This window comes from Trichechus manatus, unplaced genomic scaffold (genome assembly GCF_000243295.1).
Source record: "Trichechus manatus latirostris isolate Lorelei unplaced genomic scaffold, TriManLat1.0 scaffold00092, whole genome shotgun sequence".
In the NCBI taxonomy this organism is placed as follows: Eukaryota; Metazoa; Chordata; class Mammalia; order Sirenia; family Trichechidae; genus Trichechus; species Trichechus manatus.
The window spans coordinates 3,203,108-3,218,283 of NW_004444028.1; positions in this window are offsets into that span (position 1 = coordinate 3,203,108).

A 15,176-nucleotide genomic window follows, 5' to 3' on the forward strand; every position below is an offset into this window, starting at 1 on the left:
AAGGGTCATTGTAATTGGGTAATGATGACAGCTGTGACCAGAGTGCATTAGAAGGTTCAAGAAACAAATTAGCATAGAGTTTTAGCCTTGTAGGTATATTGATACATGTAAACTGGGCTTATGTAAAATGTTTTTGATGTTATAACTAACTACAGGGATTTTTTATAAAAAATAATAAATTTCTGCTGAAACTCTGCACAAAAATTTTAGAAACAGTCCTTTTGGTGTCATCCCCTCTGACAGTGTCACCCGATACGGTCCACACAACCCCCCCCCCCCCCCCGCAGCCCCCTGGTGACGTCATTGAATAATTGCCCATTGCCTTTAAGATGACATCAAAACTCCGGACCTGGCTGATGAGTCTTTTCATCTGTTTAGTGCCTAGCCGCATCTACTGCCACACCCCTTACCAGTTCTCTTGTTCCAGTAGTACAGGGCTACTTGTTCCCTCAATGCACACCACTCCTCATGCCCTGGTGCTTTGCAGAGGCTATTCCGTCTGCCTAGAAACCCCTTCTCCTTTGAAAGCCTGGTGTCCTCCCACTCTGGAAAACTTCTGATGCCCTTCCAACACCCATCATAGTTAGATGCTCCCTCCCCTGTATCTCCTAGTACCTGAGTATATCTCAGTCACACTTTCCACATGGTCCTGTAACTGTTTGCTTAATGCCTAAACCTTCCAAGACTAGTAACTCCTTAAAGACAGAAACGAAATTTCACTCATCCTGGACTTTCCAACCCTAGACATGTGCCTGACGTGTTAGGTACCTGATAGTGTTTATTGACTAAATGGATGGATGAAAAAATAGAACACTGATTTACATGTCTCAACAAGGATAAGCGTAGGTGTGTTTAGGGACAATCGGTTTTCTGTTGATGCACTTAGTCCAAGTGCCACCTTTGGGTTATTGGAGGAAAGGGTGGATAGACAGAGCTTTAGGTAAACCTCTCTGAACAGCCTCTGTCTCTGCTGGCTTTTTGGCAGGAGCTTAGTAGCAGACGGTGAGTTTTGTCCAACACCTACGAGAACTCAGCCCCGGCATTCTGTATTCTGACCCAGGAAACTCCACGTACTTTGCTCATCCTATGTGTGTCGGGGGCAGTAATATTCTATTAAGGGATGAAAGAAGCCCAACCAAGAAATGGATTATAAGGGTATCTCCATGCACAGCCTGGATTTCAGTCAGGATCTGGCATAGAAGCAATGGAGAATTCTTTTCCTTGCTCCACTCCATCAAGTTTCACAACATAGAGAGTTTTTCTCAAGTTCTGCTAATATTTGAATTAAAATGTAGATTTCCACAGGTCCCGTCCACAGACCCTTGCCTCAAAGATGGCCTCAAGTTGACTGGGGAAAGTTCCGGCAAGCCCCGTTGCCTAGCCCCTCAGTGGTAAAATTAACAGCTCTAGATTGACAGAGCTTGGGCTGTATTTTTGGAGCCCTGGTGGCACAGCGGTTAAGAGCTTCGCTGCTAACCAAAAGGTTGGCAGTTTGAATCCACCAGCTGCTGTTTGGAAGCCCTATGGGGCAGCTCTGCTCTGTCTATACGGTTGCTATGAGTTGGAATCGACTTGACGGCAACGGGTTTTTGTTTTTTTTTTGTTTTTTGGGGCTATATTTTGTTGTTAACCTCTTTGGGCCATTTGGTGTGAAGATTTGTGGGCAAAGCAGTTTCCGATGCCCCTAGCCTAGTACAATAGAGCTACCCCACAGGTCCCTGGAGGCCGATCTCTTCATGTCACCCAGGCCCCACCTGAACGCAGCTATACTTAGCAGAGCCAACTGCAGAGACACCCTAGGGGACTGCACTTCAGCTAGAGGATGTGGACTCCTGTGCAGAACCTGCCCAGTGCAGCAGCGATTGATAATAATTCTTATAAAGAACAACCAGTGGTTGTCAAGTGGACTCCGACTCATGGCGACCCTGTGTGCGCCAGAGTAGAACTGTGCTCTGGGGAGTTTTCAGTGGCTGATTTTTTGGAAGTAGATCACTAGGTCTTTTTTCAGAGGTGCCTCTGGGTGGACTTGAACCTCCAACCTGTTGGTTAGCAGCCAAGTACATTAACAGTTTGCACCACCCAGGGACTTCTTATAAATAACACCTGTTGCCATCGAGTCGATTCTGACCATAGCGACCCTGTTAGTAAGAAATTCTTGAAATAAATAATAGTAATTCAAAGCCAACTAGGACTTTGCTGATCTCAAAACTCTTGCACTTCCACTATTTCCTTGGATCTCACAATAGTCCTGGGAGGCAGACAAAGCCAGGACTATTCTCATTTTATAGATGTAGAAACTGTGACTCAGAGAAGGTAGATGAGTTGTACCAGGTCACACAAATGGGACTGTTAATACTTGAGCCTAGATTTTCTGATTCCATTTTCATGCTGTCTTCCATTCTACCTTGTTGATCTCTTAACTTATCAGATTTGAAAGTTGAGAAATATTACTTAGGATAATAGAACTGTATGTCATGGCTCATCGATGTCCATAAAAATTAGCAGTCATCATTTGTTATAAAATTCGCTAAATGCTAATTTAAATAAAAATAGGAATTCCCATTTCTGAATTATTGGAAAAGGAGATTCTGTGACTATATCTTAAACCCAAGTCTCCAGTATCACCAAGGCTTCCAAAGCTTGTTAGACCAAAGCCTTCAGAAGCATTTCAGTGGTGGGCTGGAGCTGGCTTTCAACCACTTGCAACAGCTAATTGTGGACATCTTTTCTCCACTCCATGGTTCAGTAATGTGACATTGGTTGCTTGAAATTGGCCATGCTGCAAGTATTTACACTGCGAAAATCAGCAAAGGCTACAACTTGGGCTTTTTTGTCACAGAGAACCTGTTGTTAAACATTTACCAGCATACCACAGCTCCCAGCTAACAGTAACTGGTATCAACTAGGGTTCAAAAGTTCTGTCGTCTGCATGGGACCATCTTCGGTGCTACTTTGGCCTCTAACCACAAGTCATTACTCCAGTGCCAGTCCTTAAATGGGACACTCTTCCCATTTGAGTTTGCAAAGTCAGATTGATAGGTTTCTACTAATAGCCCCTCACATTTGTGTAGTTTGCAAAGTGCTTTCACATCCCTCATCACTTCTGAGCTTTGTGCAGTCTGTGGGGCAGACACTGTCTCCCTTGGTAGGAGGGAAGGGCCTGGAGATCCGACAGGTGATGTAACCAAGTTCAGGGTCATAGGCTTAGCGAGTGGCAGACGGAGGCTTCAGCATCCTTGTTCTGTGCACCTTCCCTTGTACCAGGCAGCCTTCTTCACTTAGGACACTTGCAATGCCTGGAGCTCAGGATACTGCCTGGGCACAGAGCAGGGACACCTAGCAGCAATCTGGGGTGTAACCTACGTCTTAGCCTTTGCCAGGGAAGGACAGACATGTTAGCTTGGAAAATCTGCTCTCAGATGCTAACCCCACTTTACTGATTTAGCGTAAGGAGAGGAGCCTACTTTCACTACCCGCTTTGTCCTTGGTCCTCTCTTTACTTCCTTTAAGACCTTTTATGGGCACCTTGTATCTTTGAGTCCTGCCGCAGGAGCCTCCTGAGTGACCCAGCATTAATGCTCTGCTCCTTTTCTTGCACAACTCCCAACTTTGCTACTGTCTGGTGATGGCATTATTGATTGGCAAGCATTTCACAACACATTTTCCAAACATGCTGAAGGTCAAGAATTAATGACTCACGGTCAGTTCCTTTCTTTCTGCCTCAATGCTTCTATATAACATTGGTGAGGTCAATTCATGGAAGTGATTAAAGAAACTGAGGCAAAAGTCAATCCAGTTCAGCCCTGGCCAGCAAGACTAGTAAGTGGTTTAAAAAAATAGTTCCTGTCTTCCATTTAGTGATGGATCTGCTCAGTCGCTTTGGTTTTTAATACCTCGTCTCTGTTGAAGGATATAGGATGGGAGTTAACTTCAGTGCTGGCTTTGCCTCCAAACTGTTACTCTCTGGTACTCAGCTGAGGGGGAAAATTGGGTGATAACTGGGGAACTTAGCTGCTCTGGTATCCGTAACTCTACGTCAGTCCTTTAGAGAGTAAAGAAGTAACCCTTGATCCAAGCTTGTAAATAATTACACAGTTCTCTGCCTGAGGCCAGTAACAGCTCTTGTGGAACCATGTGGAAGATCGCCATAGAGTATGGCCACAGAAATAATTCTGGACCATGAGGCAAAGGACCTGGGTTAACTCTCAACTTTGCCACCTACTATTTGGACACTCTGACAAATTGCCAGACCTGTTTGAGCCTCAGCTTCCTTGGCTGTAAAATGGGCAGAGTGACAAACACTTTCTTTCACAGGGTTGTTTCAAGGATCGAATGCTATAATGTGTGTGAACTTTTTTTGGTTACAAACTTCAATGCATTGAAATACCAGTCAAAAGGTTTGGGGAGAAATAACATCAAGGCAAACTTTTTTTTGTTTTTGGTTTTTTTTAAAATCTTTTTCTTGAAAAAAATAATATAAAGTTTCTGAATGCCTTATATGGAAGAATCATGAGACTGGAAATTTCTTAGTAGTTCTCTTGTAGGTTTTTACATTTTTAAATACCTTGATGGTCCTTTAATTCTAAAAGAATATAACCACAGAAATAAGAAGCGTGATTAAGTCAAAGTTATTACGGGTGTCGGAACCTCTTTTACTCATCAGCCTCTCTCACAATGCTCACTCCCTGCCCACATATACACCCGCTGATTCAACCTCCCCAGGCTGCTGCAGAAATGCTGCTCCCTCACTCCTGACTAGACGATGAGCCAGTAAAAAAAGGGAAACAAGTTCAGTTATGTAAAGCACATTCTGGGTGAGGAAAGGCAGGCATATTTTTCTGCCTGACTGAAATTGCTTTTTTCCCACTAGTTCATCCTCTTGTCAGGACACGCGAGAACTTGTAGAAACCTTGGTGATAACTAACCCCACCTCTTCATTTTTACAAAGACGCAATCTAAGACTCAGCACAGACAAGTGACTTCACCAGGGTCACATCGCTAGTTGTGCCGAAGTCAGCCCTCAAGCGCCACTCTCCTGACTTCTCTTGTCTTCTCTCTCCATTACGCCAGATGTTGTGAAACTACAAAGCACCTAGAAGAAAAAAACAGATCTTTGTCTAATATCTTGGGCTTTTGGTTTTCAAGAACAGTTTTGTGATTAGTAGCAATGATGCCTCCAGAGCTAGGTTAACTAGCCTGAATGACCTTACGCGGTGAACATTGATCACAGAACGTGTTTCATCAGACACCTGCCAGATCTGAGCGTTGGCACCACAGCAGCTTTCATTGTCTAAGAAAAGAGGGGGGAAAGGAACTTGGCTGAACAAAGCTGGCAGATGTTTTTACTAGAAAATTCAGAAGTAATTTCTAGAGTAACAGGAACATATTTCCATAGGTTTTAAAAATTTACTTAAATGTGATTGGGTGCGTTTAGTAGTTGAAGAGGTAAAGGGCACGGAGGACATTTTGGTGCCTAAGACCTCTTCCAGACCTTCTGCCCCGTGTGTCTGAATTGGTCACAGAAGCCAAGAAGCCTCAAGGTGGACAGACCCAGAGGTTGCCCAGAGCAAAGTCTCCGTCTAAGCTCCCATGCAAACACAACCCCAAGCACCTGACTGGAATCTTTTGTCATTTACAGAATATAGCCAGAGGCGAAGAGACATGGGCCATCTGTTAAACTGAAGCCATCCATACAAAGCAAATTTTTTGCTCTGTTTTGGAGGTCAATTTACATCAACACAATGGAGCAGTTACCAAATACGTGGCCACTTCCCTTTGGCTACCCACAAATTTTTAAACTGCAAGACTCGTTCATTTATTTACTCATTTTGTAGGTATCATTGGCAGAACGTTGGACTAGAGGTCAGAATCCTGTTATATCCTGCTGTAGATACAATAAGCTCTCTGAACCTCAGTTTCCTCACCTGTAGATACTATTCATTATCTGCCTTGCTGACCTCAACTAGTTGTTGGGAGCATCAAACAAAATGCATGTGGAAGTGCTTGCAAATTCTAAAGCCTACCACAAGCGTGAAGGACTCTTGCTACTACTCTGTGCCCAACAGTGTGGTGGGCACCAAAGGGTTACACAAGAAGTGTGAGAGATGGTGCCTACCCTCCAGAAACTTACAACCCCGTGATGGTAAACCAAGACACACCCAAATGAAACAGACACATAACACTTCAAAACTCCTTTCCGTGGATTCTGACTCACAGTGACCCTATAGGACAGAGTAGAGCTGCCCCATGGAGTTTTCAAGGAGCAGTTGGTGGATTTGAACTGCTGACCTTTTAGTTAGCAGCCGAGCTCTTAATCTTTGTGCCAACAGGGCTCTGTAACACCTCAAGGCTACAAAATATTTAATACTTAAATGATGGCCAAAGATTCTGAGCCCTCTAGAAATGCAGAGGAGATCGTTGAAGGACTGGAGAAGTTGGGAATTGCCTTGTAGAGGAGGTGAGGCTTGAACCAGGTGATGAAGGAGACAGAAAAGAGGGAGAAGGTCTTTATGGGTACAGTACGTCTGAGTCAACAGATGGAGATTTTTCTCAGTAGACTTTGAGTAGGACAATCCACTTGGAGTTAGAGCTCCCAGAACTCATAGTCAGGCTAGAGTTATGGACTTAAGAATTTGAGAAGAGTTATAGGTAAAGGAAAGTCAGACAGGTTTTTAGACTAATGATAGGCTATGATGAAATGACGATTTGGGAAGACTAATATGTAAAGGATGGACTACTGTGGGGAGATACTGGAAGGAAAAGGACAGTTGCAGAAATCCAGGCTGGGGATGATGATGTGGTTCTGGATAAGGTCAGTGATGATGGTAGGAAAAAGAAATACATGTAAGTGAAAGATAGCTCTGTTTGTAGGAGGAGGACAAGTCATATTACTAACCCTTCCTCTTTCCTGGGTGGTGTGGAAACTTTGGGATTTTAGTTAAATTGAGCAAGAAAGGGGCAGGAAAAAAAGATAATTATGAAACCACCTATATATGTACATTGGAAGATTCTTGAAAACCCAAATTGGTCTCACTGTATCTATTTATCGATCTACTAAAAAAGATTTGAAGTTGCTAGCTGATTCATACAACTATAGGTTATCAAATTTGGATAGGACCATAAAGGTTACCTGGTCACACTTGGGGCCAGTTGAAGATTTCTGCTCCAACATCTCCATCAAGTGCTCCTCCATCCTCTTCGTGAACCTCTCTAATGAAGGAGCTCACTGCCACTTGAGGAAGACTACCTCAATGGTTGCGTGTGATGTGTCTAGCTTCAAAAATTCTTCATTTTGAGCTTTTGTGAATTCTCCTGAATGACTGTCTTATTGGCCCCCAGGGTCATATAGAACACTTCAAATCCCTCTAACATCTTTTTGATTCAGCCATTTAGTTGAAGATGCACGTCCTGTCTCCCTGAGTTTTCCTCATCATCCTCATCTATAAATTACCTTTTTCACTGAATAAGTAAAGTGCCATGAAGTCTTGTCAATTCTATTTTTATTTCTTTTTTGACCGGAAAACAAAAGGTTGGATCTTGGACCACATGGGAAAAAAGTGAAGGACCTGTGAGACTTTTCTTTCTTTACTTCAGCTGGGAGTCTTTTTGTTTTGTTTTTGTCCTTGCTCAAAAGTTAGATCCCACGAACCAGAGAAATAGGTGCTTTCATCTCTTTCCTTTTCCAACTGATCAGCTAGATATCTTTCCAGGGATTTGGTGTCAGAAATCAAATCCAATTAGTGGGCAGCTTGACTAGATTCAGAACAGTCTTGCCAAATAGCAAAGCAGAGAGGGTGAAGCCAGGTCAGTTGCAAGGGGCAGCAAAAATGAAGTTAATAACAGACAATACTGTGTATTTGGAGCAGGAAATTGCTTCAGTCAATAGTAACCCATTGCAGTCGAGTCAATTCTTACAGCAACCCTATAAGACAGAGTAGAACTGTCCCATAGGGTTTCCAAGGCTCTAATGTTTATGGAAGCAGACTGCCACATCTTTCTCCTTTGGAGCAGCTGGTGTGTTCGAACCGTCGACCTTTCGGTTAGCGGCGAAGTGCTTTAAGCACTGCACCACCAAGGCTCCTTCAGTCAATAGTAGTTGATATTAATAAAACTTTAAAACAAAATCAATAATAATAAAAAACAATTCGGCAAACCCTAAAGCTTCTTAATTTATTCAGAGGGAACGTGGGAGAAGATCTGTATAAAGACACCTTTGCTCTAGGACACCATTTTGTCCTTGCCTAAGCCAGCTCTATTGCCATAGTCTGTTTTAGCCTGCCTTGTAGACAAACTTGAGTACTCATCTTGAAATTTTAGGGTAGAAAGGATAATCCTCAGTGGGAACATAGACAATGCTCAAGCAGATGAAAACAAACAAGCAACCAAACAGAAGCAGGTCCGTTTTCTCTTTTTGGCAGTGTGTAGGGCCATATGCTTCTAAAGATGGGAAGTTAAAAATAGCCTGTCACACAGCCTGCATTGTAACCCGGGGACATGATGGGTGGGAGGGATTGCCTCACACTTAATAATAGTGACACTTCACATTTATACCAACCTCCTCTCAGAAGCATCCAAGAGTTCTCTTCAGTTATTTGTTTTCTTTTCTAAAAATCTAATTAATCTCCCTGCTGTTCCTGTAGGTTGAGTAGGAGGTGGTACAGTTATCCCCACTTTATAGAGACGATGACTGAGGCATTGAAGAGTAAAGTAGGCACTCAGGATTACGGGATGACTCAGGGATTAGTCCTGTGCTGTTCAAAACACTCTAGGCTGCCAACTGCAGCAATATCCTGGACCTGTGAGAGCCACGAGTTCACAGGATGTTGCAAAAAAGAGAGAAAGTTGCTTCCCATTGCCTCTGTTTTGAAATGCACTGCCTTTCATTCTAAACATTTCATCAGTTTCCAATGCTAAGGCAAATTGCTTATCAACCATGGCAACCTACATTTGCAGACACTGGAATTCAAAATCTCACACCAGTGAAATAGATGTACATTTGGTGCCACCTTACAAAGTCATAATAATAATGTAATTTTTCACATCTCCATAACTCCTTACACTTGAAAGATGGTTTTGCATTCACCATCTCATCAGATCTATGTAACAAGCTGTAATTTAAGCAGGGCCAGATTTAAGATGAAAGGGAACAGAGGCTCAGGATGTAAGGGGACTTTCTTGGCTGGTAAATGCAACAGAAACTGACCAAAACCCAGGCTTTCTCTCTCCAATCTGGGGTGCTGTCCTACCAGCCACATGGCTTTCAAGAAGAATGCGTGTTATATGGAAAACCGTCTCCCTCTCTGCTCAGGAGTTACTCTTCCACCCGCTTTAGTGCCCAATTGGATGCACACCCCTGAAGGGGGATTCTGGATATGGCAGTATCCTACAGAAGTCAGTAATAAGCTCCCTTTGCCAGCGGAAGGAGACCTCTTGGACGACTGATGAGTCTAGGCAGCCAGTTTGGGTAGACGTGGAGACCAGTGATGTTGTGTTATGGACTAGTCTTAAGCCTTGTTCCAACCTTAACTATCATTACTCTGCACCATAACCACCTCTTTGCAACACCCTAAGTACCCTTGCTGCTTTCCCTTCGCTGTAATGGGAACGACCCCAATCCTGAAGAAAAGCAATTATCCTCTCGCTCTCCCTTTGCGTGCACCCGAGCAGCACAATGCTGTTGAGATCATTGCAGACCATGCTGACCAGCTCACTTTCAATGTAAGACCATAAACCTCAAAGGGACCCTGCCAGAGAGCCCTACTACACTTTTCTAGAAAATTCACTCTTTCAGTGTCTGGATTTCACGCCTTCATCTCCCTCATTAAATCTCCAACATGCCTTACTCCCACCCCCAAGGACAATGACTTTTCTTCCTTGCTGTCAGAGAACTATTTCCTCTTTCCACCTCCGACTCATTAACCTGCCTGCGTCTGTACTCACATACATCGCCTTCCGTCTTATTGCAATGGAGGAAGTGTCACGGCCCCTGAGGCTGACCCTTCCACTTGTCCTCTGGCTCCTGCCTCCTTTCATGTACTTCTCTCCTGCAACATCTTTTTCTCCTGTTTTGTTACATCCATTCCGTTAGCATACAAGTATGCCTTAAATACAATCATTAACACCCCAAACAAAAAATGCTCCCTTGACCCTACATGTCCCTCCAGCTACTGCCTCGTCTCTTTGATCCCCTTCACAAAAAATTTTTTTTAATAAAGATCTGCATCTGCTGTCTCCGCATCTTCAACTCCCATTCATTCCTCAACCCCGCTTCAATTGCCTTCTGACCTGCCACTCCACTTAAATAGACTTTATCTTGCTCACTGGGGATTTACATCTTTCCAAGCCACCGTGTACTCGTCTCACCAAACTTTCTAGCAGAATTTGCTATGGCTGATCCTTCCTACTTGTTTAGACACTTTCTTCTCTAGGCTTCTGCCATTCCACGCTCACCTGGTTTCTCCTTACCTTTCTGTCTCCTTCTCCGGCTCCTCCTCCTCTACGTCAGTTTTTGGAGTGGTCTGAGGTGCTTATCTGTGCTCTGTCTCCAGTTCTTCCTAGGAGAACTTACTGCTTCCCATGACTGTAACATACCATATATACGCAGATGAAGCCCTGGTGGGGCAGTGGTTAAGAATTCAGCTGCTAACCCAAAGGTCGGCAGTTCGAATCCATCAGCTGCTCCTTGGAAACCCTACGGGGCAGTTCTACTCTGTCCTATACGGGGACTATGAGTCAGAATTGACTCAACGGCAATGGTTTTTTTGGTTTTGGTATACGCAGATAACTCTAAATCTCTGTCTCCCACTGACTTCTCCTTTAGATAGCTCTACTTGTATGTCTAATGGGCGTTTCATACTAAACCATGACCAAATCAAACTATCAATTTACCCCTCTACCACCCCGTTCCTCCGCCCCAAGCCTTCCTTGTCACATTAAATAGTACCAAGTCTCCTAGCTGTTTGTGCAGGACAAATAACTGAGTCATCCTAGTTTTCTTTATTGCCCTCAAACTCCCCATATTTAATCCATCGGCAAGTCCTATTAACCTTACATCTAAAATATATGTCAAATTAGACGACTTCTCACCATCTCTACTGCTTATCATCTTATTACAAGCTACCATTATGTTCTTCTTGACCACACTTTTTGCCCCCTATAGCTTGACTGCTAACCAAAAGATCGGCAGTTCGAATCCACTGGCTGCTCCCTGGAAACCCTATGGGGCAGTTCTACTTCGTCCTGTAGGGTTGTTATGAGTCAGAATTGACTTGATGGCAACGGGTTTTTGGGTTTGTAGTCAGCTTTACATAGAGCAGCCCAAGTGATCTTTCTAAGGCCATAAATTACGCTGCTAATTCTCTGCTAAAACCCTCTCACCATGTGCTATAAAACCTTGCATGATCTAGCCCTTGCCTGCCCATCCAACCTCATCTCCCCCACCCGCAGCCTCATCTACAATGTTCACTGGCCTTTCTCTCCCTCAAACATGCCAAATACTTTCCAATCTGAGGGCCTTTGGACTTGCTTTTTCTCTGTGTAGAGGCTCTTCCCCCATATCTCCAATGGCCTCTGTACAAATGTCATTCCCTTGGAAGAAATGCACCTGACCACCTTTGCTAAGGTATATCTCTCTAGGACCAGTTAACTAGGTACCCCCCTCCCCACTCCCCATCAGAGAAGTATTTTCATTGAGTTGAATTTGGTGAATTATACCTTCAACTTTTATAGAGGGTTTAATGTAAAACTTGACATTGACATTTCCTACTACATTTGCTCATGTGATTTCTGAAGACATTATTTGCAGTGTCACTCAGTGACCCTTTCTATAAAGCCCCATCTGAGCAATTCTTTTAGGAAGTACTAGAAAAGCTTTGTTTCCCTTGAGGAACTGATAATGATATAACTAACTTTGTTTTTTGACTTTGCAAACAAGAATCTCAGAGCCAAAATTTGGGCTGAATTATTGCAGATATGTAGAATTATATGGTCTGGCTGTCTGTCTAGAACAGCACTGTCCAGTAGAACTTTCTGCAATGTTACAGATGTTTTCTATCTACACCGTACAACACAGTAACCACTAGTCACGTGTGGTTACTGAGCAGTGGAAACGTGGCTAGTGTAACTGAAGAACTAAATTTTAAATTTTACTTAATCTAAATTACATAATCACATGTGCCTAGTGGCTACCATATTGGACGCTGCGGATCTAGATCTCTTATGACCATGGTGTTTTCAGTCGTCTCCTATGCATGGGAAAGCTGGACAATGAATAAGGAAGAATTGATGTCTTTGAATTGTGATGTTGGTGAAGAATATTGAACATATCATGGACTGCCAAAAGAACGAATGAATCTGTCTTGGAAGAAGTACAACCAGGATGCTCCTTAGAAGCAAAGATGGGGAGACTACGTCTCACATACTTTGGACATGTTATCTGGAAGGATCCGTCCCTGGAGAAGAACATCATGCTTGGTAAAGTAGAGGGTCAGCAAAAAAGAGGAAGACCCTCAACGAGATGGATTGACACAGTTTCTGCAACAATGGGCTCAAGCATTACAACGCTTGTGAGGATGGCGCAAGACTATGCAGTGTTTCGTTCTGTTTACATAGGGTCGCTATGAGTCGGAACCAACTTGATGGCACCTAATAACAACAATAACATGACCGATATCTAAGATATTGGAGTTTATTTTTATGTACACTTTATTATTCCTTATTATATTTCCTATGAGTTGCCTCAATCCTTTGTGGCTTGAGGTAGGAAAAAAAAAGGAAGGAAAAAACTTAAATAAGTAATTGACTTGGCAGGGCACGTTGGGTAAAGTGTTCAGTGTATGCAAACAATGAGTCTTAAATCCTTTGCGAGTTTTTGTGGAAATCGCACGAGGCATCAAGTCTGGAGATCCAAGTTCTAGTTCTAATCTTGCTGTTGGACTTGAAGTGTGGATCTGAATGAATCACTTTTAACCACTTAGAGATTTGGTATGCTCATATGTGAAAGGTACTTCCAGAAACGTGACCTGGTGCCTTGGGCATCTGGGATGCCAGATGTGCAGCTGCTGTACTTACTTATTCCTATGCTTTCTGAAACCAAGGAGGGCAGCCTTTGACTATCTACTTAAAATACAAGGCACGTCTTTGAGAGGTCATCTCATCCAAGTCCATGCAGGGTAATTGGTAAACTAACTCAAAACAAATATACAGTGTCCTAGCTTCAAAATGTCTTCAAGGAAAGAGAACCCATTCTAAATATATGGTAATTTGGATGGTTTTAATACAGAGTGAGATATAGTTCCCTTTAATATATAAAAGCACTGGACTAAAATCAGAAGACTTTGGGATCTAGTCCCAGCTTAGCTACTAACTAGCTGCGTGACTTTAATCAGTTCAAACTTTTCTTTTGCTCTCAAATGAGGGATTGAATAAGATGACCTTTAATTTCCTGTCTCCCATCGACCATAATAATAATAGCTAATATTTATTGAGGGCTTAGAATGTGCCAAGGCATATTACCTTATTTAATCCTATCGTGGTTGAGAACATTATTGTTTCTATTTCACAGATGGAAGTAACTGGGCGTTGGTGCTCTCCGGGTCCCACAGTTGGTGAATGATGGAGCCTCTGCCTGAATCCCATGGTCTGGTTTCAGAATCTGCCCTCTTACTTGTTCTGCCTGCTCTAGAATTTTGTATTTTTTTCATAGGCCAGAACACCATGTTTTTTTCTGGCTAGAAAAGGAATTGTCTTAATTTTTTAAACCAAAGCTTACCAAATCTGGGCTCTGAATAGGTCCAGATATTATCTCCTCAGCCCTAGAGTGGCCAGCTGAAGTAGTGGGTTGGTTGCTAACAGGCAAGGGCAGCCTTGTTCATGTACCCAGCATGCTGCACAAATAATACAACTTTCTAAGTTTGCAATGATAGGAAAATATTGGGACGCTTGCAGACTCAGACATATGTCATATGTCATGACTCACTAGCAGGCTTTGACTTGGGTTTTTCACAGGTCACACCACCGACCTGATGCTATCATAAAGAGACACTTTTTCCCACCAATTTCAATCACCACTCCTTGAGGGTAGGGTATCTCCAACACATCTATCCTAGAACTTGGATCCTCAGTAAATTGCTGGAGCAGTAGCCCTTTATTGGTTAGAATTCTGGAAAATTACTGCCAGAAGGAGATTTGGAAATTTTAAGTCCAACCTAAAGAGACTAGCGGGTTTTCTCAAGGTAAATGTCCGAGTTGGGACAAAACCCCTGGCCTCCCTCATGCCCGGTCCAGGGCTCTTTCACCCCCACCAGACTGGTGGTCAGAGCCACTTCTTTGGGAGCTGGAGCAAAGGAAACATAACTGGAATTTCATCTGGCCGATGTCAGGAGCAATGAAGCCCGAGGGTGGGAGAACCGCCTCCCCTGCTCCATCAAAGGCCGCAGGCCCCTGAGAACCATCCAGCCTAGCCTGAGCCACACGCCCAGTGGCTGCAGCAGCGCAGGAATGTGAGAGGAAGTGGAAACGTGCTAGCAGAGGGCTCAAAGCAACGGGCTCACCACCGGAAAAAAAAATAAAAATAAACACGCTCAGAAATAGTGTAACTGATATGCAAAGGAGATCAAAACAAGGGTTTTAAAATATCTTGGCTGCTTTGGAGGAGGTGGGGGTGGTAAGTGAAGCGAGGTGGCCTAGTGTGTGTTGGTGGGGGGGCTGTTAACTGGATGGTTCACTGCAGCCTTCATGGCACGGGAGCCCTAAGGGTCTTTCAGATGAAAACATGGGAGGTGTAAGTTCCCATGGGTAGCTCAGAGGCAAGTATCCACTCGAGAGCCCCTCATCCCCAAACTCCCCACTCCCTTCCTTCCCTCCCTTGCTATTCCTTACATTCAGAGGCAGGGACATTTCTCCAGGGCAGGGCACTGAGCTCAGACAAGCCCTCAGCGGAGCACAGGAAAGTCCTACCAACTTGACTGAACTTCAAGGCTCAAGTAACAGCGTGGAGCCAATGTTCCAGAGTTAAGGGCTGGAGCTGAGCAAACTCAGGAAAGACAAACTCCTCTGCCTTGCAAAGGTTTCAGTGTGATGTGAAGAACTGCAGAAATGCGCTCTCTTTAAAGGCAAAGGTTTTATTTTGAAACTGGTTTTTGAAAAGGGAAACTGAAAGGTTAATGATGGCTGTGCTG